Source organism: Schistocerca nitens, chromosome 4, assembly GCF_023898315.1.
Source record: "Schistocerca nitens isolate TAMUIC-IGC-003100 chromosome 4, iqSchNite1.1, whole genome shotgun sequence".
NCBI lineage: Eukaryota > Metazoa > Arthropoda > Insecta > Orthoptera > Acrididae > Schistocerca > Schistocerca nitens.
This window is the reverse complement of record NC_064617.1, coordinates 375861248-375886008: the sequence shown is the minus strand read 5'-3', so window position 1 is coordinate 375886008 and position 24761 is coordinate 375861248. Positions and strand designations below refer to the sequence as shown.

At 42.1% G+C, this 24761-nt stretch overlaps 1 long non-coding RNA gene across 1 annotated transcript in view; it reads right to left on the bottom strand.

Annotated features, from left to right (window-relative positions):
• Nucleotides 1–17592, bottom strand: part of LOC126252853 (uncharacterized) — a 44506-nt gene extending 26914 nt beyond the window's left edge. The window contains exon 1 of the long non-coding RNA XR_007545862.1: nt 17396–17592. This is a non-coding gene — a long non-coding RNA (uncharacterized LOC126252853). The remainder of the gene's footprint in view (nt 1–17395) is intronic.
• Between the last annotated feature and the right edge of the window lie 7169 nt (nt 17593–24761).

The following is a 24761-nucleotide window of genomic DNA, read 5'->3' as shown; positions in this document are numbered from 1 at the left end:
GGCTCTGAGCACTATGGGACTCAACTGTTGAGGTCATTAGTCCCCTAGAACTTAGAACTAGTTAAACCTAACTAACCTAAGGACATCACCAACATCCATGCCCGAGGCAGGATTCGAACCTGCGACCGTAGCGGTCTTGCGGTTCCAGACTGCAGCGCCTTTAACCGCACGGCCACTCCGGCCGGCATTTCATACCTGCCAAAGCAAATTTGTGTTCGTGGGGTCTCCATTCTAATTCAAACGTTTGACTTACGCTATACGTATTCATTTCGGAAAATCGTTTCTACGTCTTCCGTTAACTCTACGTGGTTAACATTATGAAGACAATTAATAATATTTGTGAAATACAACTTTGTTTGCGGAAAACATAATGATGCTCGAAGTCGCCAGTTTTTCCACGACAAACGACTTTCAACAACTTATTATATGCATAATTGTTGCAACTGATTGCCGGGAATTAATTATATACATACATATATTAGAATTATAAAAAAAATACTAAAAAAAAAGGTTGCCTGGCGCGAGATTCGATCCGGCGACCTTCGGATTACGAACCCGAGCGCTTACCGCTGCGCCACGACGCTGTAGAAAAATCATTAATCGTAGAGAGTATTTCACCGCAACGGTTTCTTTTAACTCGATTTTCTCGACAACGGCTGAGAAGTGCATCTTGGTGCTTTGCCACATTACACCTCTGGCCATGAGCTTTTATTATGCGAAGTATGAATCGAATCTCAATTTCACAATTGGCGGCCTCCCCTTGTGAGAGATGACTGGATGTCCCTGCTGACCTAACTCTAGCGTCGAACAGGAGATCGTTTCTGTGTATTCTCGTGCGCCGTGATATGTGATTTGCATGCTATTTTGGATAAAGACTTCTCAATTTGCTTTTCAGAGTCATGTCAGTCTATTTTGATTAAGTTTTCAGACTTGGACTCTGATTCTTGCATTCGTTCTAGTGTCTGTTGTCACTTTGTCTCATCCTCGTGTTCCATTCAGTGTCGGATAGTCTTCGCTGCGGTCCAATGCCTAGATATTTAAACGTTCGTCTGTGTTCCCTCGTCTGAGCTCAATATCTAAACATAACATTGACACAGCCTCGGTAAGCTGATTACTGCGGACAACAGACAGCATGATCACGTTGGCAGCTAGTGAGTTTCTCACCCAGCGAGGACTATAGCACCGCGTCAGCTACTGGTCAGTTGTTTTACCTTGAGAACGCTTAGGCGGAAGTGCGTGATAAGGAGAAAGCTAAGCTGCCTTAAGTGCTGCTTCAAAAGCTGCGAAACGTGAAGATGAAAGGTGCCATCTGTCAATCAACAGGCACGTGACTGCAGAGGCGACTCAGCAGGACATGGAAAAGTCGCCCCTAACTCACACCAAATATCCACTGCCACAGTCATTTGGTTAGATAAAATGGTTATTCCACTCCCTGCCTGTCCAATTACTGAATCACGTCTACGGCCACCTACATCGGTCTTGATTTTATTTCTGTATGAGGTTTGTGAAGTGTGATAATTAATGTAAATTTATTTTGCTCCTTCATTTTGAACTTCTCTCATTTTGCACCCAACACGAGCTCGTGTCATTACCGGTTCCTCATTTTACTAAATTGTGGTTCCCAGAATGAAGCCATACCATCATTAATTTGAATTCCGTGCATATTACTTTCTGAAACATGTCACCGTGTACAGAATAAAATTTACGAATTTCACTGATACACGCTGTATCAGAGTAATTATGGTGGTGAACATGTACAGAGTGTGCATCTATACTTGATTCTTTTGGCATAGACATCGTAATAAAACAAGAATCAACAAGGCATAATGCACCAATGAAGTACAGAGAAACTGTAGTCCAATGAAAATATGAAGGCAAGGAACATCAGTAACAACTGATCGTGGTAGGAAATATAGTCTTGATAGCGCTAGGTGCACACTCGTTTCAATTTAGAGCGTACAAAACCACAGTTATTTGCCACCACGTCTTTGTTTCGATGATGTTTGTAGGAGAAATGATAACTACTTTCTCAACAAAGTGTACGGTAACTGTTGTTGTGGACTTCAGTCCGATGACTGCAGCTCTCAGCTCTCCGTGCTAGCTCAGCACTTGCAGATCTCCTTATTTCTGCATAACTACTTCAACAGTTTGGTTATGCTTGCTATATTCAAACCCAAGTTCATTAAATTTTTGCCTCCCCCCTTCGTAATGTTTCCTTCCATTAGCGCAGTCGCAAATCTTTGATGCCTCAGGCTGTATCCTAGAAATGCCTTCGTTTAGTCAAGTTGTGCCATAAATTTAACTGTTTTCCAAATTGAATTAATACCTCATCATTCGTTATTCGATTTATACATCTAATCTTAGCATTTTTTTGCAGCCACGTCTAAATTGCCTAACGTCTGCATTTCACTTCCACGCAAGGCTACACACCAGACAATTACTTCAGTTAATACTTAATAATTTTTAATTTTGTATTAGACGTTAATATAAACTGAAGAGCCAAAGAAACTGGCACACCTGCCTAATATCGAGTAGGGCTTTCGCGAGCACCGAAGGGCCACGACAGGACGTGTCATGGACTCGGCTAATGTATGAAATAGTGCTGGAGGGAACTAACACCATGAATCCTACATGGCTGTCCATAAATCCGTAAGAGTGCAAGACCTCTTCTGAATAGCACGTTGCAAGGCATCCCAGATATGCTCCATAATGTTCATGTCTGATGAGCTTGGTGGTCAGCTCAAGTGTTTAAAGTCATAAGAGCGTTCCTGGAGCCACTCTGTAACAATTTTGGACGTGTAGGGTATCGCATTGTCCTGCTGGAATTGCACAAATCAGTCGGAATGCACAATGGACACGAATGAATGGATGCGATCAGACAGGATGCTTACGTCATCTGTCAGAGTCGTATCTAGACGCGTCAGGGGTCGCATATGACTCCAGCTGCACACGCCCCACACCATTACAGAGCCTCCACCAGCTTGAACAGTCCTCTGCTGACATGAAGAGACATGGATTCATGAAATTGTCTCCATACCCTGCAAGTCCACCCTCTCGATATAATTTGAAACAAGTCTCGTCCTACAACGCAACATGTTCCTAGTCATCAACCGTCCAATACAGGTGTTGATGGGCCCAGGCCCAATCGTTTTTGGTCCCGTTCTTACAGAAACTTTTTCCTGATATTCACGGTACTCTCGTGAAATGGTCGTACGGGAAAATCCCCACTCCATCGCTGCCTCGGAGATGCTGTGTCCCATCGCTCTTGTGGCTTCTATAACACAACGTTCATTCTCGCTAAAATATTGATAACCTGCCATAGTAGCAGCAGTAGCCGATCTCACAACTGCGCCAGACACGTGTCGTCTTCTGTAGGCGTTGCCGACCATAGCGCCTTATTCTGCCTGTTCACATATCTCTGTATTTGAATACGCATGCCTATAATAGTTTCTTTGGCACTTCAGTGTATTTCTCCTTTTCAGAAACGCTTTTCGTTGTATTGCCTCTCTAAATTTTAAATGTTCCTTACCATCCGACTTTATGCATCCACGGCCACGGATACTAGCGTCAAGGATCATTTAAACTTCGTCTTCTTTTTGCGTGGTGTGGACGACGACCTAGCGGATATGATTTCGATGAAGAACACCGCTGCAGGTACGGATGTTTATGAAGCGGTCGAAGTTGCATCTGAAGGAATAGGACTCACTTGGGAAAAGTTGTCCGCGGAGCACCAGCAATGTGCCGTAAAGTAAAAGGGTTTATCAGCCTACTGCGGAAAAAGCCTAACAAGACGAATTTAACTTCCATTCATTGTCATGCGTACCAAGAGGCTCTTTGTGCAAAAGCTATCGGTCTTCAAGGAGTGATGTAAGTAGTGATGCGTTTCGTTAACTATATTTGTTCTCATGGACTCATTCATCATCAGGTCAAAGAATTTTTGATTTCTTCTGAAGAAGAACATTCAGATATCTCCTACCATGCTAAGTTACGTTGGCTGAGTAAAGGAAAAATAATTTCCTGAGGTTTTCTACCACGCCACGCCGTGGCTCAATTTTTACAGAACAAAAGACGTCCCGAGCTACTTTTGCGTGACTGAATGAGTAGCTGATTCAGAATTTTTTGTAGATAATACAGCTCTCGCAAATGATTCAAGTCAGAACGTTCAGAAATTAAGACAACCTCATCAACGATGTGGCCGGCAACATAAAAGCTTTCCAACGTAAACCTCAGCTCCTCAAAAATGTTTCAGAGAAAAGTACCTAACATTTTCCTGAACTGTTTAAGCGACGTACAAATTTCATCTAAAACGTTACTATGGTTTTGTCTGATACAAGGAAGAGGTACAGTTTGAAAAATAAGTCGAGGTGCTATAACCCCTTTAAATTCAGTTTAGCGACAGATTGTAGATAATGTACCGGCTTGTCATTGCAAAATGAAGTCGATTTTGTAAAAAGTTCAAAAAATGGTTCAAATGGCTCTGAGCACTATGGGACTTATCATCTATGGTCATCAGTCCCCTAGAACTTAGAACTACTTAAACCTAACTAACCTAAGGACATCACACAACACCCAGTCATCACGAGGCAGAGAAAATCCCTGACCCCGCCGGGAATCGAACCCGGGTGTAAAAAGTATAAGCATAACATTACATTAACACAGTAGTCCACAGTGCATCGCTCTTTACTGCTTCAAAGCAACTTTATGCATTACTTTCGTATATTAACATTTGGTTTTGTTTTTGTAACAGTAAATTACTAATTTGCAGCCAATAACTGATGTGTTTGTAAAACCCTTTTCGATCTGAAAGTGTGCCTTCACATCAACATTTAGAACTAATAGATTTGCAAACCGATGATCACCGAAAGGATTTATTTTGCAGTACCCAAAGATTCGCTCAAATTCTACCAGAATGGCCGAAGAAAGAATTTCCTAAGCTGCGTGGAGAAGTAGAGAAGATTATTTCTACATTTGGTTTCAGTTGCATACGTGAAACGTTTTCGTATGTTTCGGCTTGTACGAAGACTAGATTGCGTGCAGGTACTGTGGTTTAAAAAAGTGCTGTTGGCATTGCTGTCAGCCGATCTGATGCTCCAGATCTTTGTAACATAATTGGAAACAGAAAAGAAGGAAACAGAAGAGATAATTATCTGTTGAAACCGAATTTAAACTTATTATTATTATTTATTTAAATCTCTTTTGCACCGGTAATCGCGGCCCACGAAACTAAGCTTTGCGCCAGCTGGACATAAACATTTGACAATGATAAAGGAAACAGAGGTTGTTTTATGGAAGGTCAAGACATGCGGAGCGAGTGGTGTAAGATTAAGGAAACAGGAAGACAGCGCTATTGCGCGAAGTCTAGTACCGTCGCCAACAAGCAAAACCATCTTCTGCGTTCTGCGCTGCGAGGTGAGCTGACGCAAACACTGGTAGGCCCTGCGCTAGACAATAGTAACTCTCCGACGGCCGGCCGGTGTGGCCGAGCGGTTCTAGGCGCTTCAGTCCGGAACCGCGCGACCGCTACGGTCGCAGGTTCGAGTCCTGCCTCGGGCATGGGTGTGTGTGATGTCCTTAGGTTAGTTAGGTTTAAGTAGTTCTAAGTTCGAGGGACTGATGGCCTCAGATGTTAAGTCCCACAGCGCTCAGAGCCATTTGAACCATTTGAACTCTCTGACGTATCTTAGAAGGAAGGCGAACCTACAACTATAGAATTTGTAAATTTAGGGAACCTACTGACAGTGTCTCTGATTCGCTGAGACATTGTCGTACTGGCAAATAGTATCTTGGTGTAAGCGGAAGCTAATGCGCGGTTCATTGTCTCTATTACGTCCAACAAAATATTCCATAAAGGATTCCTAGATTTTGCCAAACGTAGAGCAACTTTATAACTAGTTATATCAGTCCATTCGCAGCACCCTTGATCTTCTTGATCCTAAATCAGAGAAAAAGATTACCTTAAGAAATTTTTATTGTATTGTATTGTGTGTTAACTGGGGGCCTAGAAACGACGGAGAGGCTCCGTCCGCACTGCTGCCACAGTGGTCCACAACCCCACGACGACTACCGCAGTCCACTTCACCCCTCCGCCGCCCCACGCCGAACCACTCTGTCAGGGTTATTGTGCGGTTGGAGCCCCCCGCCCCACGTACATGGAGAACTTATTTGCGCAGTAATCGCCGACATATTGTAGCTGAGGCGGTATAAGGGGAATCATCCCGTATTCGCCAAGGCAGATGGAAAGCCCCCTAAAAACCTTCCACAGACCGGACCTCGACGCATGTCCGCCGGGCGGATTCTTGCTGGCAACCAGGTGCTCATTCCAAATCCGGAAAGCCGTGCGGTCTAACGCACGGCTAACGTTAAGATTTGCTACAAGCGAAAACGAAAACGAATAGACATTTTAGAGGAAAGTAAGAAAATTTCATTTCCTTACGCAGATCCTTTAATTAAAATGAACGTGTACTGGTACAAACCTCATTTGTGGATAGAGAATTATCTTCTGCAAGGGTTTGCAACTTCACTAACTCGTCATCTCTTGCGTACCCCATGACTTCCCTATACTTTTCTGAATACTGTTTGCATTAGTGTCTTTCGATGGACGATTTTATCACGCTCGTAATAATTCCTTCCGCATTAGACATTTAGCTTTATCGTCACAACTGGCAAACAAACAGAAACGTACCCACTCCTGTTTAAATGGCCTTTAGGAAATCGCTTTTCTCGGAGTAGGTTGATCCGTTATTCTAGTAACTGTCTTAAGCGTATCTGTTTCAGTATCGAATAATCCGTCTATCAACGCACTCGGCAGCGTATCACGATGGTTTCACCGTGCGAGCCGAATTGAGGCGAATTAAACCGAGATGGACCGATTCACCGTGCAAACACCCTGCACCCCGCTTCGCACGCGCGTAATTTTCCTTGTATGAGAGGCACTGGCCTAGCGTGTTCTTATATTTCTCTACAACCCAAAAAGATCTCCCCCAAGGTTGGTCTCTATCAATCTTTCTATTCTTCATAACATAATTCGTGGCAATATTTTACAGCCGTGAGTTATTCAACTGGCGGTTCAGTAGTATTTACATCTGTCAGCACTTTCCATCTGCCGGCCGGTGTGGCCAAGCGGTTCTAGGCGCTTCAGTCTGGAACCACGCGACCGTTACGGTCGCAGGTTCGAATCCTGCTTCGGGCATGGATGTGTGTGATGTCCTTAGGTTGGTTAGGTTTAAGTAGTTCTAAGTTCTAGAGGACTGATGACCTCAGAATATAAGTCCCACAGTGCTCAGAGCCATTTGAACCAACCCATAGTGCTCAGAGCCATTTGAACCATTTGAACTTTCCATCTCCGAAATTGGAAATATTACACTTATATTGAAGTCTGGCAACGGCCTTGCCGCAGTGGATACACCGGTTCCCGTAAGATCACCGAAGTTCAGGGCTGTCGGGTGTGGCCGGCACTTGCATGGGTGACCATCCAGGCCGCCATGCGCTGTTGCCATTTTTCGGGGTGCACTCAGCCTCGTGATGCCAATTGAGGAGCTACTCGACCGACTAGTAGCGGCTCCGGACAAAGACAACCATCACAACGACGGGAAGTGCGGTGTACTGACCACATGCCCCTCCTATCCACATCATCATCTGAGGTTGACACGGCGGTCAGATGGTCCCGATGGGCCACTTGTGGCCTGAAGACAGAGTGCTATATTGTAGTCTAGCAAACTAGCTAAGGCAAAAAAGGCATTCCTGGCCAAGAGAAATCTACATCAAATATCGGCCTTAATTTGAGGTAGAAATTTCTGAGAATGTACGTCTGGAGCACACCATTGTATGGTGGTGAAATATGGACTGTGGGAAAACCGGAACAGAAGTGAATCGAAGCATTTGAGATGTGCTGTTACAGACGATTGTTGAAAATTAGGTGGACTGATAAGGGAAGGAATGAGGAGGTTCTACGAAGATTCGAAGAGGGAAGGAAAATGTGGAACACACTAATAAGGGGAAAGGACAGGAGGATAGGACATTTGTTAAGACATGAGGGAATGACTTCCATGGTACTAGACGGAGCTGTAGAGAGGAAAAACTGTAGACGAAGATAGAGATTGGAATATATCCAGCAAATAATAGAGTTCGTAGATTGCAAGTGCTTCCCTGAGATGAAGAGGTTAGCACAGGAGAGGAATTCGTGGTGGGCCGCATCAAACCAGTCAGACGCAAAAAAAAAAAAAAAAAAAAAAATTGTAGTGTTGGGGGAGGGGGGGGGGGACAATCTTGTGATGGTTGGCACTCACAACAATCGCAGTCACTCTTAAGGAATGTGTTCTGCTCCAGGGGCCTTACTTCCATTAAGGTCTTTCAGTGCTCACTGGAGTTACTCTCACAGTGTCGTGTGCCGGCCAGGGTGGGCGAGCGGTTCTAGGCGCTACAGTCTGGATCCGCACGACCGCTACTGTCGCAGGTTCGAATCCTGCCTCGGACATGGATGTGTGTGATGTCCTTAGGTTAGTTAGGTTTAAGTAGTTCTACGTTCTAGGGGACTGATGACCTCAGAAGTTTAGTCCCATAGTGCTCGGAGCTATTTGAGCTAAGTGGTGGTGGTGGTGGTTAGTGTTTAACGTCCCGTCGACAACGAGGTCATTAGAGACGGAGCGCAAGCTCGGGTTAGGGAAGGATTGGGAAGGAAATCGGCCGTACCCTTTCAAAGGAACCATCCCGGCATTTGCCTGAAACGATGTGGGGAAATCACGGAAAACCTAAATCAGTATGGCCGGAGACGGGATTGAACCGTCGTCCTCCCGAATGCGAGTCCAGTGTGCTAACCACTGCGCCACCTCGCTCGGTATTTGAGCTAAGTGTCGTGTCTTTTATCTCCTATCTAATCTTCATCTGCATCCTCTTCTCTTTCTGTAATATTGTCATAAAATTTATTTTCCTTATATAGCCCCTCTCTTGTAGCCGTCAGTAAACAGTTGAAGATGCAGAAGTAGTGAAAAAAAAAAAAAGAAAGCAATCCAACAACTACAAGCAGTGTCACGACTAGGTGCACTGAAACGAGTAGAAGGGGTGTAGCAAATACACCCATGTTAACAGGCGGAAACAGTGTTACAACTATAATAAGTGTAACAAGTACAAACAGAGCATCACTTGAAAGCAGCAACGGAAGCAGAAACAATGCAACAGGTAGAAACAGTGAAACTATTGGTACTTTAGGCACCGAAGAAAACTGGAAGGAGTGAAATAAATAAACCAGATGTACCGCTTAAAATCTAGGACACTAAAACTGTGTGAAACAGGGGATAACAGGAAGTTCTCTCCAAATACTGTTTGAGTACTGGAGTACCTCACACTTTACTACTTCTGTAGATTGCAACTGAGCTGCTCAATGAGCAAGATTACTTTCTAGACCCCAGAAACATACGCAATAAACGGAAGACTGCTTAAGCTATGATGAATAAGTCTAAGAGTAAGAGGATTTAAATCCATATTTTTCAATTTTTTATCGTCCATTTAATTTTCATTTCAACCAACGATTTGAAGTGGTATCCATGTACTGACATTGTCCACGCGGACAACCTTCCCTGGGAATTTGCATTCTACCTTGATCTGTACGCAGCCTTGATAAAAGTGTAGTAGATGAGGGTTAATATACGTCACATTATTACCGTCTTCTCTTATTCCCAAAGTGTTTATCAGGCTAATGGACAGAAATACTCAGCAGAGAAGGTTCTTCATATTATTTAATCCATTCCCATTCTTACTCGAGACAAACCTATAGTAGACGATGCAGAACAAACCAAACGGTTGCTCATTTGAGGCTACTTTTCAGCGCTGAGGAAATGTGATAATTTTTATTTTGTCCATGTTAGTTGCATGAACACACAATTTTTGCTGCAGTGGTTACCGATTTCTGCTTGACATACCCATTCTCGAACAACACATCTTGTTATTAAGTGTAAAAAGTCATACAACGTGGTGCCAAAAGCTTCTGTACATAAAGTCTAACTATGAGCAACAAGTAATGTCATAGATTAATTAGCCTATGTGTCTACTGTTGCACCTGAATGACACATCCAATGATCACACTAGACCCTTCCACAAATACATATGAAGAGGTATCCTTTCTGTCAGGTAGCAGGAAAGCTTGTAGACAAGGGGACCTTGCAGAGAATGCAACCATACCAGGAAGGAATAAACTATGACACAGTGCACCAAATATTGATTCGCATTTCAAAACCACCGAGGAGGAAATTCAAGTACGTCTGTGCCAATGAATGGCCAGAGAAATTAAACATAATGATCACTCACAAGAACACGAACTGAGCATAATATCCATCTGCATAACAAAGTAAAGGATAATTTAACTGAGCTTCTGGTAAAGATAATAATGGAAAGGGGGTGTAGCGAAATTTCTGTCACATAAAGTGGGTTTCATAAGATATACTCTTGATACAAGCAGGAAATTTTGAAATAAGTTTTATGGTGAAAGATTACTACATATTGTGTAACAAAACGTCAAAAAGAAGCATTAATTCATTTGCTCACTCTACCTGGGGATTAAAAAATAAAGTAGGCAAGCTTCTTGTTTATTTGAAAGCTTTAGAAAGTCATGAAACGGTAGATCTAATGCGCCAGGTCGATCTTAGTATGAACACAAGGGTCGGTAAGTCAAAGATAAATGGTTATGGATTAGCATCTCTCTCTTGTAGCATAAATGAGGAAAAGCAGGGAGTTGACACATATACAAAAGCAGGTGGCACACAAGTTTAGAAACATTACAGAGATCAGGATACAGAGGTGTATACTGATGACCTGCCACTAAAGAAAATTGTAATATAAAAATAGCTGTATACAGATCACCACTGCGAATTTTTGAACTACGTAGCACGCTTCTCCATTCATTGAAAGTTACCTGTCAGACAAGAACATGGAATAATGTTGGGTAGTTATTTCGGTGTAGGTTTTATTGAGCACTGCGAGAGAAAAATAACCTATAAACATATTTCATATCAAGTGATCTGATTGTAGTAAGGAATTATACAACGCGTTTTGATCAACATGGTACTGATACTATCTTTACACACGTTCGAAGAAAGCAAATAAATTTATACTCAATAGTTAATAGACTCTCTGACATTAGATACTCGCTTGAGAAAAGTGGTTTGTAATTAAATTCATAGTGAAAAAAAAAATCTTCCCCCATGAACCATGGACCTTGCCGTTGGTGGGGAGGCTTGCGTGCCTCAGCGATACAGATGGCCGTACCGTAGGTGCAACCACAACGGAGGGGTATCTGTTGAGAGGCCAGACAAACATGTGGTTCCTGAAGAGGGGCAGCAGCCTTTTCAGTAGTTGCAGGGGCAACAGTCTGGATGATTGACTGATCTGGCCTTGTAACATTAACCAAAACGGCCTTGCTGTGCTGGTACTGCGAGCGGCTGAAAGCAAGGGGAAACTACAGCCGTAATTTTTCCCGAGGACATGCAGCTTTACTGTATGATTAAATGATGATGGCGTCCTCTTGGGTAAAATATTCCGGAGGTAAAATAGTCCCCCATTCGGATCTCCGGGCGGGGACTACTCAAGAGGACGTCGTTATCAGGAGAAAGAAAACTGGCATTCTACGGATCGGAGCGTGGAATGTCAGATCCCTTAATCGGGCAGGTAGGTTAGAAAATTTAAAAAGGGAAATGGATAGGTTAAAGTTAGATATAGTGGGAATTAGTGAAGTTCGGTGGCAGGAGGAACAAGACTTTTGGTCAGGTGATTACAGGGTTATAAATACAAAATCAAATAGGGGTAATGCAGGAGTAGGTTTAATAATGAATAAAAAAATAGGAGTGCGGGTTAGCTACTACAAACAGCATAGTGAACGCATTATTGTGGCCAAGATAGACACAAAGCCCATGCCTACTACAGTAGTACAAGTTTATATGCCAACTAGCTCTGCAGATGATGAAGAAATTGATGAAATGTATGACGAGATAAAAGAAATTATTCAGGTAGTGAAGGGAGACGAAAATTTAATAGTCATGGGTGACTGGAATTCGTCAGTAGGAAAAGGGAGAGAAGGAAACATAGTAGGTGAATATGGATTGGGGGGAAGAAATGAAAGAGGAAGCCGCCTTGTAGAATTTTGCACAGAGCATAACTTAATCATAGCTAACACTTGGTTCAAGAATCATAAAAGAAGGTTGTATACCTGGAAGAATCCTGGAGATACTAATAGGTATCAGATAGATTATATAATGGTAAGACAGAGATTTAGGAACCAGGTTTTAAATTGTAAGACATTTCCAGGGGCAGATGTGGATTCTGACCACAATCTATTGGTTATGAACTGCAGATTGAAACTGAAGAAACTGCAAAAAGGTGGGAAATTAAGGAGATGGGACCTAGATAAACTGAAAGAACCAAAGGTTGTAGAGAGTTTCAGGGAGAGCATAAGGGAACAATTGACAGGAATGGGGGAAAGAAATACAGTAGAAGAAGAATGGGTAGCTCTGAGGGATGAAGTAGTGAAGGCAGCAGACGATCAAGTAGGTAAAAAGACGAGGGCTAATAGAAATCCTTGGGTAACAGAAGAAATATTGAATTTAATTGATGAAAGGAGAAAATATAAAAATGCAGTAAATGAAGCAGGCAAAAGGGAATACAAACGTCTCAAAAATGAGATCGACAGAAAGTGCAAAATGGCTAAGCAGGGATGGCTAGAGGACAAATGTAAGGATGTAGAGGCTTGTCTCACTAGGGGTAAGATAGATACTGCTTACAGGAAAATTAAAGAGACCTTTGGAGAGAAGAGAACCACTTGTATGAATATCAAGAGCTCAGGTGGCAACCCAGTTCTAAGCAAAGAAGGGAAGGCAGAAAGGTGGAAGGACTATATAGAGGGTTTATACAAGGGCGATGTACTTGAGGACAATATTATGGAAATGGAAGAGGATGTAGATGAAGATGAAATGGGAGATAAGATACTGCGTGAAGAGTTTGACAGAGCACTGAAAGACCTGAGTCGAAACAAGGCCCCAGGAGTAGACAACATTCCATTAGAACTACTGATGGCCTTGGGAGAACCAGTCATGACAAAACTCTACCATCTGGTGAGCAAGATGTATGAAACAGGCGAAATACCCACAGACTTCAAGAAGAATATAATAATTCCAATCCCAAAGAAATCAGGTGTTGACAGCTGTGAAAATTACCGAACTATCAGTTTAATAAGTCACAGCTGCAAAATACTAACGCGAATTATTTACAGACGAATGGAAAAACTGGTAGAAGCGGACCTCGGGGAAGATCAGTTTGGATTCCGTAGAAATGTTGGAACACGTGAGGCAATACTAACCTTACGACTTATCTTAGAAGAAAGATTAAGAAAAGGCAAACCTACGTTTCTAGCATTTGTAGACTTAGAGAAAGCTTTTGACAACGTTACCTGGAATACTCTCTTTCAAATTCTGAAGGTCGCAGGGGTAAAATACAGGAAGCGAAAGGCTATTTATAATTTGTACAGAAACCAGGTGGCAGTTATAAGAGTCGAGGGGAATGAAAGGGAAGCAGTGGTTGGGAAAGGAGTGAGACAGGGTTGTAGCCTCTCCCCGATGTTATTCAATCTGTATATTGAGCAAGCAGTAAAGGAAACAAAAGAAAAATGCGGAGTAGGTATTAAAATTCATGGAGAAGAAGTAAAAACTTTGAGGTTCGCCGATGACATTGTAATTCTGTCAGAGACAGCAAAGGACTTGGGAGAGCAGTTGAACGGAATGGACAGTGTCTTGAAAGGAGGATATAAGATGAACATCAACAAAAGCAAAACGAGGATAATGGAATGTAGTCAAATTAAATCGGGTGATGCTGAGGGGATTAGATTAGGAAATGAGACACTTAAAGTAGTAAAGGAGTTTTGCTATTTAGGGAGTAAAATAACTGATGATGGTCGAAGTAGAGAGGATATAAAATGTAGACTGGCAATGGCAAGGAAATCGTTTCTGAAGAAGAGAAATTTGTTAACATCGAGTATAGATTTAAGTGTCAGGAAGTCGTTTCTGAAAGTATTTGTATGGAGTGTAGCCATGTATGGAAGTGAAACATGGACGATAACTAGTGTGGACAAGAAGAGAATAGAAGCTTTCGAAATGTGGTGCTACAGAAGAATGCTGAAGATAAGGTGGGTAGATCACGTAACTAATGAGGAGGTATTGAATAGGATTGGGGAGAAGAGAAGTTTGTGGCACAACTTGACTAGAAGAAGGGATCGGTTGGTAGGACATGTATTGAGGCATCAAGGGATCACAAATTTAGCATTGGAGGGCAGCGTGGAGGGTAAAAATCGTAGAGGGAGACCAAGAGATCAATACACTAAGCAGATTCAGAAGGATGTAGGTTGCAGTAGGTACTGGGAGATGAAGAAGCTTGCACAGGATAGAGTAGCATGGAGAGCTGCATCAAACCAGTCTCAGGACTGAAGACCACAACAACAACAACAGTGAAAAAATTCTAATGTCAGATTTATTGTATTCCATGATAAGTTTTTATCTGTGTTTGACATTTTCATCTTAAAATAATTATGGTGCACATTTAAGAGCCATATAAATATCTATGGATTAATAATGGGATTAGACTGATTTTTAAAAGTAATGGGAATCTATATCTTAAAATGAACTAGTAATGACTGTGCTGTATTTTTAAACTACAAAAATTACTCCACATTATTAAGAAAAGTTATTAAAAAGTCAATAACTAAAATATTATTCTGAATTTAATAATTATGACAATATAATTAAATCTTAATCAGGTTACCTTCCACTCGGAAAGTGGATGCACTCAGCGACTCTATGTGACTTATAAATTATAGAGTGCAGCTATCAGTCGTCATTTTTAGATTTTATTATGCAAATCTATATTTCGGCTAGTAGCTAGCCATTCTCAATGCGCTATTTTTTATTCTCAATGAATGGAAGTTCCTGTTATCGGGCATCAGTCACAGTTCTTTGACTACTATAGTTCTTTGAATATTATTCAAAGAACAGTGACTGACTCCCGAACAACAGGGACTTGCATGCATTGAGAATAAAAAATAGGGCATTGAGAATGGCTAGCTACTAGCCGAAATCTGTATTTGCATAATAAAATCTAAAAAGGACGACTGATTGCTGCACTCTATAATTTATAATTAAATATATATGGAATATAGTGAGAAATGTGATGGGTCGACAGCTGAAGTAGACAGTAGTGTTTCTAACGATTCAAACATTATGATTAGGAATGAAAAGTTACATATTGCAAGTGCTTTTAATTTCTTAAATTTAGTAGAAACAATAGATTGCTTGAGTTCATCAGAAAAGCAAGGAGAATGTTAAGAAACCGACTTCTTTAAAATTTAGTAACCTAGAACACTCAACCAATTTTTCATCTAGAACAAAGAATGTAATAAACTCTCCCAAAAGTCAAACTTGACACTGAGCTCATGGTGTGTCCAATGCTGCTGACACAAAATACGTATCATCTTCCCGGAAACATATAATATTTCAGTTAATCGAGGCATCAAACCAGAATGTTAAAAATGCTGTAGTTAAGCTTCTACTCGTATATGAGAACGGTGATAATAACTATGTTAATAATTACTGACGTGTTTCACTGCTGCTGCCAGTTTCTAAAATATTTCATGAAGTGAAATGCTCTAGAATTGTGTCTCATATTTATAATAGTGATATACCTAGCAATTCAACTGAGAAAAAAAGGATTGCTCAACTAGTAAGGTTATCTATACATTCACTCCGAAAATTATACAATTATTAACAAAACAGCAGGAGTCAGTATCTTCTGTGACTTATCCAAAGAGTTTACCTCTGTAAATCACAAATTTTTTTCCACAGAAAATGAAGTTTTGGGACATTAACAACATAGGTAACACATGGCTCACGTCATGTATCACAAAGAGACGCCAAAGAACGCACCACTTCGTGAGGCATCAACTGTATATAGCGGAGTTTTTTCTGTTGTATCTTATAGCCTTCTGTTTATAGCACATCGAGCAGTATTAGTTCCTTTGGCAGATGACAGAAGTCTAACAGTCAGTTCAAACACACATGTACTAACATAAGTAAGTGCAGATTATGTGTTTAGAAGTATCAATAACTGGTTTTCTGCTAATGGTTTCTCCCTCAGTTTTCAGAAAACTCAGCGTTTGCCTCTGCACATCAGCAGGTACACCACTACTTATAAATGTAAAGCATGAACATTAGTCAGCGAGCAAAGCACAGTTTTTGAAGTTTTTGGTGAGAATTTAAATAGGAAGAATAACATTATATAATTCTTAGATAATACACTTAATTTAGAACAAGGAAAAACCACTTTATCTACTTTTACACTTTTCATTATCAAAACCGCTCAAAGTGACAAATCAGTAAGCTAACATCCTTTGCTTATTATGTCCCAGTGACGTGATGTGGAACTGAATTCCTAATTTATGGGAATGAAAGTCTGCATTACACCAAAGCGTATCACAAGTTTGATAACTGGTGATCAACCTCAATCATTCTGTAGGCAGTTCTTCGAGGATTTAGATATTTTAAGTGTGTAATGACACCACACATTTTCTATCTTACATTAAAAAAATCCATTACAGCTCTAAAAGAATAATTACATCCGCAATTACAATACTATAAGAAAAAATGTCCATTATCTAAATTGGCTTTAGTTGATAAAAAGTGTGATTAATGCCACTTCAAAAATATTTGATCAGTTATCTAGTGATATTAAATATCTGGCAAAGAGGAAGTTTACATTAACCTAAAAAAATTTCTGTCTGGACAACTAGTGTTTCAAGAAATAATTTTTATTGATAAAGATTGAAAATTCTTTTGTGAGGAAGTGTTAGATTCAAATTTGTGTTATTAAAGTAAATGTTGGTATTTGTAATGTGACATCGAGAGTAAATAGCATCCAGCTATATTTTAATACCAATTAAGATAATGTTCCGCAAAATGACCTTTCCACGATATCGTAAGATATAATGCAAAGAACATGGACCGACATTTCGGTAACGTGGGTACGTGTGTGTGTGTGAATACGTATGTGGTAAATAGCTTACAGTTGTATTTTTCTTCTCATTCGGTTTCCTGCGCATGCGTACTTCCCCAGCCAGGTAGTGTGTACAGTATCTCCATCAGACTTTGGCGAATACACGTATATTTTTAGAGTATTTTAAATAAGTTATTTTCAAATAACTGTTGCAAGAACGTATTTGAACGCCCTAACACAAACTCACTTCCTGAAAACGTCTTAGCGAAATTTTAGAACTGTCAGGGTCAAAGATGTTGCTCAACATCCTTATGGGAACAGCTGAAATATTTGTAGAGTACCAAACGATATTAACGACTGATCACCTCAAGAAACGTACCGCTTCTTCTGCATTCACCATCATGGACTTCGACGTAACCGTGCATGCAGCGGTTCGGCAACGTCACTATCGTTTGTATATTCATCTGTCCGGAAGCGGACATCCCCCGGTAACCGCTGTCATGGAAAGCCCCTAGCAGGCAGAGGAGCACTAGAACAGCTACACCGTGCGTCATCACTTGCTGCTAACCTCGTTCTCAACTGCAGCCTTTATATACTGGAAGATAACAGCCAATGAAAAATATGAGGCCACTGATGACCTCTGAGAGTCTACAAGGAAAACTGAAATGAAATGTTTTGTTATCGGACTGTGCTGACGGAAAAAAGTCCACTGAGTTAGTAACATACTTTTGCCTCTTTCTCGAAAGCAAGTAAATTACCGTGAATGATAATTTCCCACAGAGGTGAATTTCTGTAGCCAGTATACAGAGTGTTTGATTTAACTTGAGTCAACTAAATGTATCGGAAACAACATATAGACAAAAAAAAGAAAAAAGTTGTAGATGGAAAGATAATGTTAATGAAGGAGACATTTGTCTGAGATACATCTGGCCCCCTCCTAACTACCCCTCCTGTGTGGATAGGGTCAATTTTGTATTTCCAAACGGGGATCACACATTTTCATTGCCTGTTTGGATTCTACGCCAAAAAATACTCTCGGCTTATTCAAACTGGTAGATGGTGCTGTAATCGGCTAATATCAAGTGAGCCTGATTTGTAATTGAGACTCGACGTATTTGATTATACATTTCATTTGCGATGTAAATGTAAACATTGGTGTTCTAACAGTTGATATGTATGTTCGAAATTTACTTGAGTGTTGCAAATTTGATTGTACAGTAAAATTTGATTAGCTGTTTCGATGTATGGTTAGAAAATTGGTTTAGCGTGATCCAGGAACAACGACGAGGATGTAATAGTTTCCTGTTCAATCGGGATACGTGATTTCTCACCATAGGGTTACTCAATTTTGGTGAGTATCCACGCCAGGTGCGCTTGTCACTATCACACTGTGGACACTTTACCTTGTTACAATGGTTGTCGTTCGTATCCTGCCGGTAGCCACGTAGCGACTAGCACAAGGGTTACGGCGGCTGGATGGAAACACACACCAAAATCTGTTACCCTGGTGTGGCTGTTCGAGGTGGCCACCAAAATTCCAATGGTTTACGGATTCACCGGTATCAATCCCGCAGGAAACAAAAAATTGCGTTACCGTATAAGTAGCTTATTTGTCAGAAATGTTAGTGTCTAGCCATATTATTTGAACTGCACAATCACATTGGCAACGCTAAAGTAACCTTTGAACATCTGTATCAACTGTTAGCACACGAAGATTTTCATTTACATCTTAAATGAAATGTAGAAAAAAAGTGTCTGTTCTCAATTGCAAAAACAGGCGTCCTTGATATTTGTCGATTACAGTGCCATCGGCCATGAATGATTTCAGTAATCAGTACCAATTTTTTGGCGTAAAATTCGAATATGCAACAAGAACTGGGGTTCCTATTTGAAAGTGCAAAGTTGACCCCGCCGACGCAGGAGGGGTGGTTAGGAGGTGGTCAGTTACAGTACAGACAGATGTTCCCTTTACTAGTATGAACTTTTCACCTACATAATTTTTCGCACATTGGGTCGTTTTCGAGATATTTAGTTGTCTTAAGTAAAAACAAATAATATTCCAATTTACTGCAAAAGTTAAGTCATGGTGGAGCGTAGGATTTGTTCGTAGACCTTCGCTTGAAATTGTGACAGGTTAAATACAGGGGCTTTTCGTTTATTTGCGACATGTGTCATATCGGTATTTTAACTACATAGTCTTCCGTGACCGACGTCATGATGACTAACATTATACTGCGTGTTGTACCACGTTGTTGTATAAAATACTTTAAACATAAACATTTCGACCGTATCACAACTGCCTTCCTCAGGGAACATTGATTTTGCGGATGGAATTGAAGAAAGGTGCAGCGCAGCTGTTGTAAAATTCATTACTTTGCTGGTACAAGCAATAATGCTTAAAAGCACTGTGTTTCACATGCTTCTCAGAAATTTGTAGTCTACGTCTATAAATCAGTACTTCGTTTCTGGAGTGCATAGTTTTTTTATATTATTTATTGGCCTTTGTCATTAACTGTTTAGCCAGAGAAGTGAATAACCACAGATCTTTTATACAATATCACATATACAGCATACATATTAGAAATTAAGATAATTCCAGGTAAATGTCATTGTTCAGCCTGTACATTCACGCACTCAACACTTCACGCTAGCAACAAAATCTGTATGTGCCAGGCAGGTGTGGTAAGGTTGGCCATCAGTCACACTTTGTTTTCCCAGGTGGCATCCATAATAGCTGGACACCTTTATGATGACTTTCACACCGGTAGAGTAACTTAAATACATCGAGTACAAGACGGTTAGTGTTGGAGCCCCATTGCTCCTTTCCCAGGTTTTCCAGTGCACCTCTCGCTTCCGTGGCAATAAGGATGTCGCTGAAATGGTTTGCTGCATATTGAAGAGCTTTCTTCATTGCAAGGACTTCGACTTTGGTAGAACATAGCCAGAGATAGTGGATCTCCGTAGAAGTAAGCAAAGCCAGTGCCCTCTCTTTTTTTGGGAACGTCAGTCAATATGTTGAGCGATGAGGGCCATGTTGATGGATTCAAATGGGAAACTCACCCCCTGTTAACTTTCCAGAATTTCTTAACCTCGAACCTTGCCTCACCATTATTCCCCAAATCCTGGAAACTAACCTTATATCCACAGAAAGAACTGAAGTCCACCATCTAAAATCTGATCCCAACCTCATAATCCTACCTGAAAGATCGATCTGACCCTCTGGGCTGATAGAGGATCGTGGACTGGTGGTTTAGTACGTCACATTCCAAACAAAATGCAGGCGGCAGAGAGAATTTAGGACGAGGGATATCACATATCTTTGCAGCCTGAAAGTTTGAACTAGGAGACGTAACCTGCTCCTTCGAATCCTATCAACGTACCCATAGTCCTCAATGAAGGAGTTGAGATTTTGAAGAAGAGGAAGAAATGTCGGTATTGCTCTGCTGTGGATGGATGTCTGAGTCAGGATAGTCATCCGGAAGGTGTGCGTGTTTTCTCCCTGGCAGTTTCCTCTATAACAGTTTGTTTGGATTGGCGGCCTGTCAGACTGGGATAGTCAGCTAGTCGGCAGCCAGGATGCTACAAGTTTGTAGCCAATCTGTGTATTAATGTTTTCTGGCTGCTTAGTAATATCAGGCACCTCCTGTATTTTGCACTGGCGCGCCCAGGATTCTTTCGCCAGCAGATGGGCTTCCTAGAACATTACAGTTTGTTCACAGTCACGGTGGTATTACACTGTCGCCGATCTATAGTGTTGTGCTAATCGCACATAGCGTTCATGTTCCACTGATGGCGTGCTGACTGGCCTCCCTGTTCCCCGTATGTAGGCAGCTCCGCGCTCTCAACGTAGGTCATACACTCTTGCACTATTAAGGTTGTTCACTGCATTCTTGAAGGAACCTATCATGTCGTGGATCCTTTTCGGCTGCTGCGGAAAATCTGTTTGGGACGTCACCGGCGGAGGACGTTACCTTGCCATTCACAGACACCCTTCACATACAGAAAGTGCACTAGCTATCTTCCTTGCCTTCTTCTCTGATTTTGTCCCGGTTGGTCTTGGCCGCCTTTCTTGTACTGTTATGTAACAGCAGGGAATGCGTTGTGGAGTTGCTCATTCATTTCTTCTTTGATGTTATTAGTATCAGTTATCCAGTAGGCATGGGAGTCTGCGTGTTCGGAACAGAATTCTGAGCTGGTTAATGGCGACCCTCTGCGTGGAGGTATCGATGTTTGTGTGGGCTGGTTGCGATAGACATCGTATCCCACGGTAACATCGGCTGCTCTAATTACCTCCACGTCCAAAACATGTACCGCACCGTTGTTTTCAATTTCATGAGAGAAATGTATATTCTTATGTAGGCTATTCAAATGCTGAATGGAGTTTCCCAACTGCTGTGTCAACCGAACAAGACAGAGCCAGGGCAAAACAGCGCAGGTGCAAAGATGCGAGCTGGTGGCGCGACCGCTACGGTCGCAGGTTCGAATCCTGCCTCGGGCATGGATGTGTGTTCTGTCCTTAGGTTAGTTAGGTTTAAGTAGTTCTAAGTTCTAGGGAACTGATGACCTCAGATGTTAAGTCCCATAGTGCTCAGAGCCATTTAAACCATTTTATTTGAGCGAGCTGGTGCCAGTGCCATAAAGACTCGCCACTTTTGCGAGTTCCACGGGCGGCGCTGAGGATGAAGATATTGACTTCTCCTCGGTCAACTGCCGACCAAGTAGAATCCGCCAATGACGAGACGACAACGGTCAGAAGTCTACTCCGAAAATAGAAGAGCAGCTCTGGCCCACTTGGTTAGAGATCACCGTCCAGGGCTGACTTAAACAGAGAACGTTCTTCCCAAATGCCACACCTTTTGCCCCACTCCCAAATTCAATGACGCATGACTTGTTAGAGACCTTATCTCCTTTTCCCTATAGTGGAAACACTTTTTCGCCATCAACCCTACCAATCAGACTCAACCAAAGACCAATATTAAACCCTGCCTAACTCAGTTCTCTCCTCCATCCAGTCGTGATCCATCCCCAGTGCCCCCAGATCACCCCCTGTTAACTTTCCAGAATTTCTTAACCTCGAACCTTGCCTCACCATTATTCCCCAAATCCTGGAAACTAACCTTATATCCACAGAAAGAACTGAAGTCCACCATCTAAAATCTGATCCCAACCTCATAATCCTACCTGCAGACAAAGGCTCCACCACTCTTGTTTTGAACGGCAAGCGACTACGCCAGCTGTCAGTTACTTCCACCTAAAAATACTGCCACAGCGACCCCACATCAGAAATCCAGTCACTACTCAAATCCCTACACCTATCTCAGAACCTCTCCCCGGAGTTCATATCTCTACTCACCCCTACCACACCCAGCACTCCTACCTTCTACATGCTTCCCAAAGTCCATAAACCTGACCACCCAGGGCGCCCCATTGTGGCTGATTACTGTGCCCCCACTGAAAGAATCTCTGCTCTCGTAGACCAACACCTTCAACCTATTACCCAGAACCCACCCTCCTACATAAATGATACCAACCACTTCCTCCACTGACGCTCCACACTTCCTGTCCATTTACCACACGGTGCCCTGCTCGTCACTATTGATGCCACCTCCATTTACACTAACATTCCTAATCCCCATGGCCTTACCGGATTGAACACCATCTTTCCCAATGCCTGGCGGAATTTTTGCAGAGGACGGCATGTCGTGTGATACTTAGAAAATCGACGACCGTGGCTACGGATCCACGCTGATAGGTAGCATGTTTTGACGTGCCATTATGTCGTACAGCGCCGGGGGAGGATGCCTCCGATAGAATCTAGTTCGTACGATTTTTCGACCACCTTCAGACACAACTTCGTATATTATGCAGACTTCATATCATGTTAATACCGATAAAGAAAAAAGCTTAAGGGTTTTGTCTCATACTTCTCTAAAGATATCTTAGTTGACAGCTTAGTGACCCATCGAACGTCCGTAGCAGAAATTTGAGACCGTAGCTACTGTCGATCGCTGGATTTCCTCCGTATAATTCACAGATTTTGTCTGATGTAAATAATGTCTCCCCCACTATGTAATGAATGTGTGACTAATATGTCCGATTTGCAGCATTTCAAGTCTTATAGCCGTATTTGCTCTCTGAAACTTCGAGAACAGAGATGAGATAATGAATGCATCGATGGCGATGACTTTTAAACGTTTTGGGAAAATATAATTGCTCAACAGTTCGAAAATCCGTTAACGTGATCCGCATTGTGTCGTACAAGAAAACTGGCTTCAAAAGAAATTTAATGGTGGCTGAGCTGATAGCAAATGACTATTTCCTTTCTATGCGCCAAACGTGAGGAAAATTGACTTTTTTGTTAAACTGTTTCGCTTGAAATCTCACAAAAGCAAAACAGCATTTCACAGCCTAAGCTCTGACACTGAGAGCTTCTGCAGTCCACATAGGCAGTCAGTTAAAATAATCAGTGCACACCTAGCAAGAAACGCAACGCCATTCATGAGCTGTCTAAAACATCTGCTGCCTGCTGCTCTACATTTGCAGCGAAAGCTGTTTTCTTCGTCCTTTGGCTCTTCATGTAAGTTGGTTCCTTAAAACACCTGAGATGAATATTTACTCGTTCAACATCCTTAGCTTCGTCTATAAAGAATTCGATCTTAAAAGCAGGTTCAGAAATTTTTCTCTTTATCATACAGGCCGGATTTACACTACTGATCATTAAAATTGCTACACCACGAAGATGACGTGCTACAGAGCGAAATTTAACCGACAGGAAGAAGATGTTTTGATATGCAAATGATTAGCTTTTCAGAGCATTCACGCAAGGTAAGCGCCGGTGGCGACACCGGCAACGTGCTGACACGAGGAAAGTTTCCAACCGATTTCTCATACACGAACAGCAGTTGACCGGCGTTGCCTGGTGAAACGTTGTTGTGATGCCCCGTGTAAGGAGGAGAAATGCGTACTACCACGTTTCCGACTTTGATAAAGGTCGGATTGTAGCCTATCGCGATTGCCGTTTATCGTGTCGCGACATTGTTGCTCGCGTTGGTCGAGATCCAATGACTGTTAGCAGAATATGGAATCGGTGAGTTCTGGAGGGTAATACGGGACGCCGTGCTGGAGCCCAACGGCTACGTATCACTAGCAGTCGAGATGACAGGCATCTTATCCGCATGCCTGTAACGGATCGTGCAGCCACGTCTTGATCCCTGAGTCAACAGATGGGGACGTTTGCAAGACAACAACCACCTGCACGAAAAATTGGACGACGTTTGCAGCAGCATGGACTATCATCTCGGAGACCATGGCTGCGGTTACCGTTGACGCTGCATCACAGACAGGAGCGCCTGCGATGGTGTACTCAACGACGGACCTGGGTGAACGAATGGCAAAACCTCATTTTTTCGGATGAATCCAGTTTCTGCTTATAGCATTATGATTGTCGCATCCATGTTTGGCGTCATCGCGGTGAAAGCACATTTAAAGCGTGTATTCGTCATTGCCATACTGGCGTATCACCCGGCGTGATGGTATGGGGTGCCACTGGTTACACGTCACGGTCACATCATGTTCATACTGACGGCACTTTGAACAGCGGACGTTACATTTCAGATGTGTTACGACCCGTGGCTGTACCATTCATTCGATCTCTGCAAAACCCTACATTTCAGCGGGATAATTCACGCCCGCATTTTGCAGGTCCTGTACGGGCGTATCTGGTTACTGAAAATGTTCGACTGCTG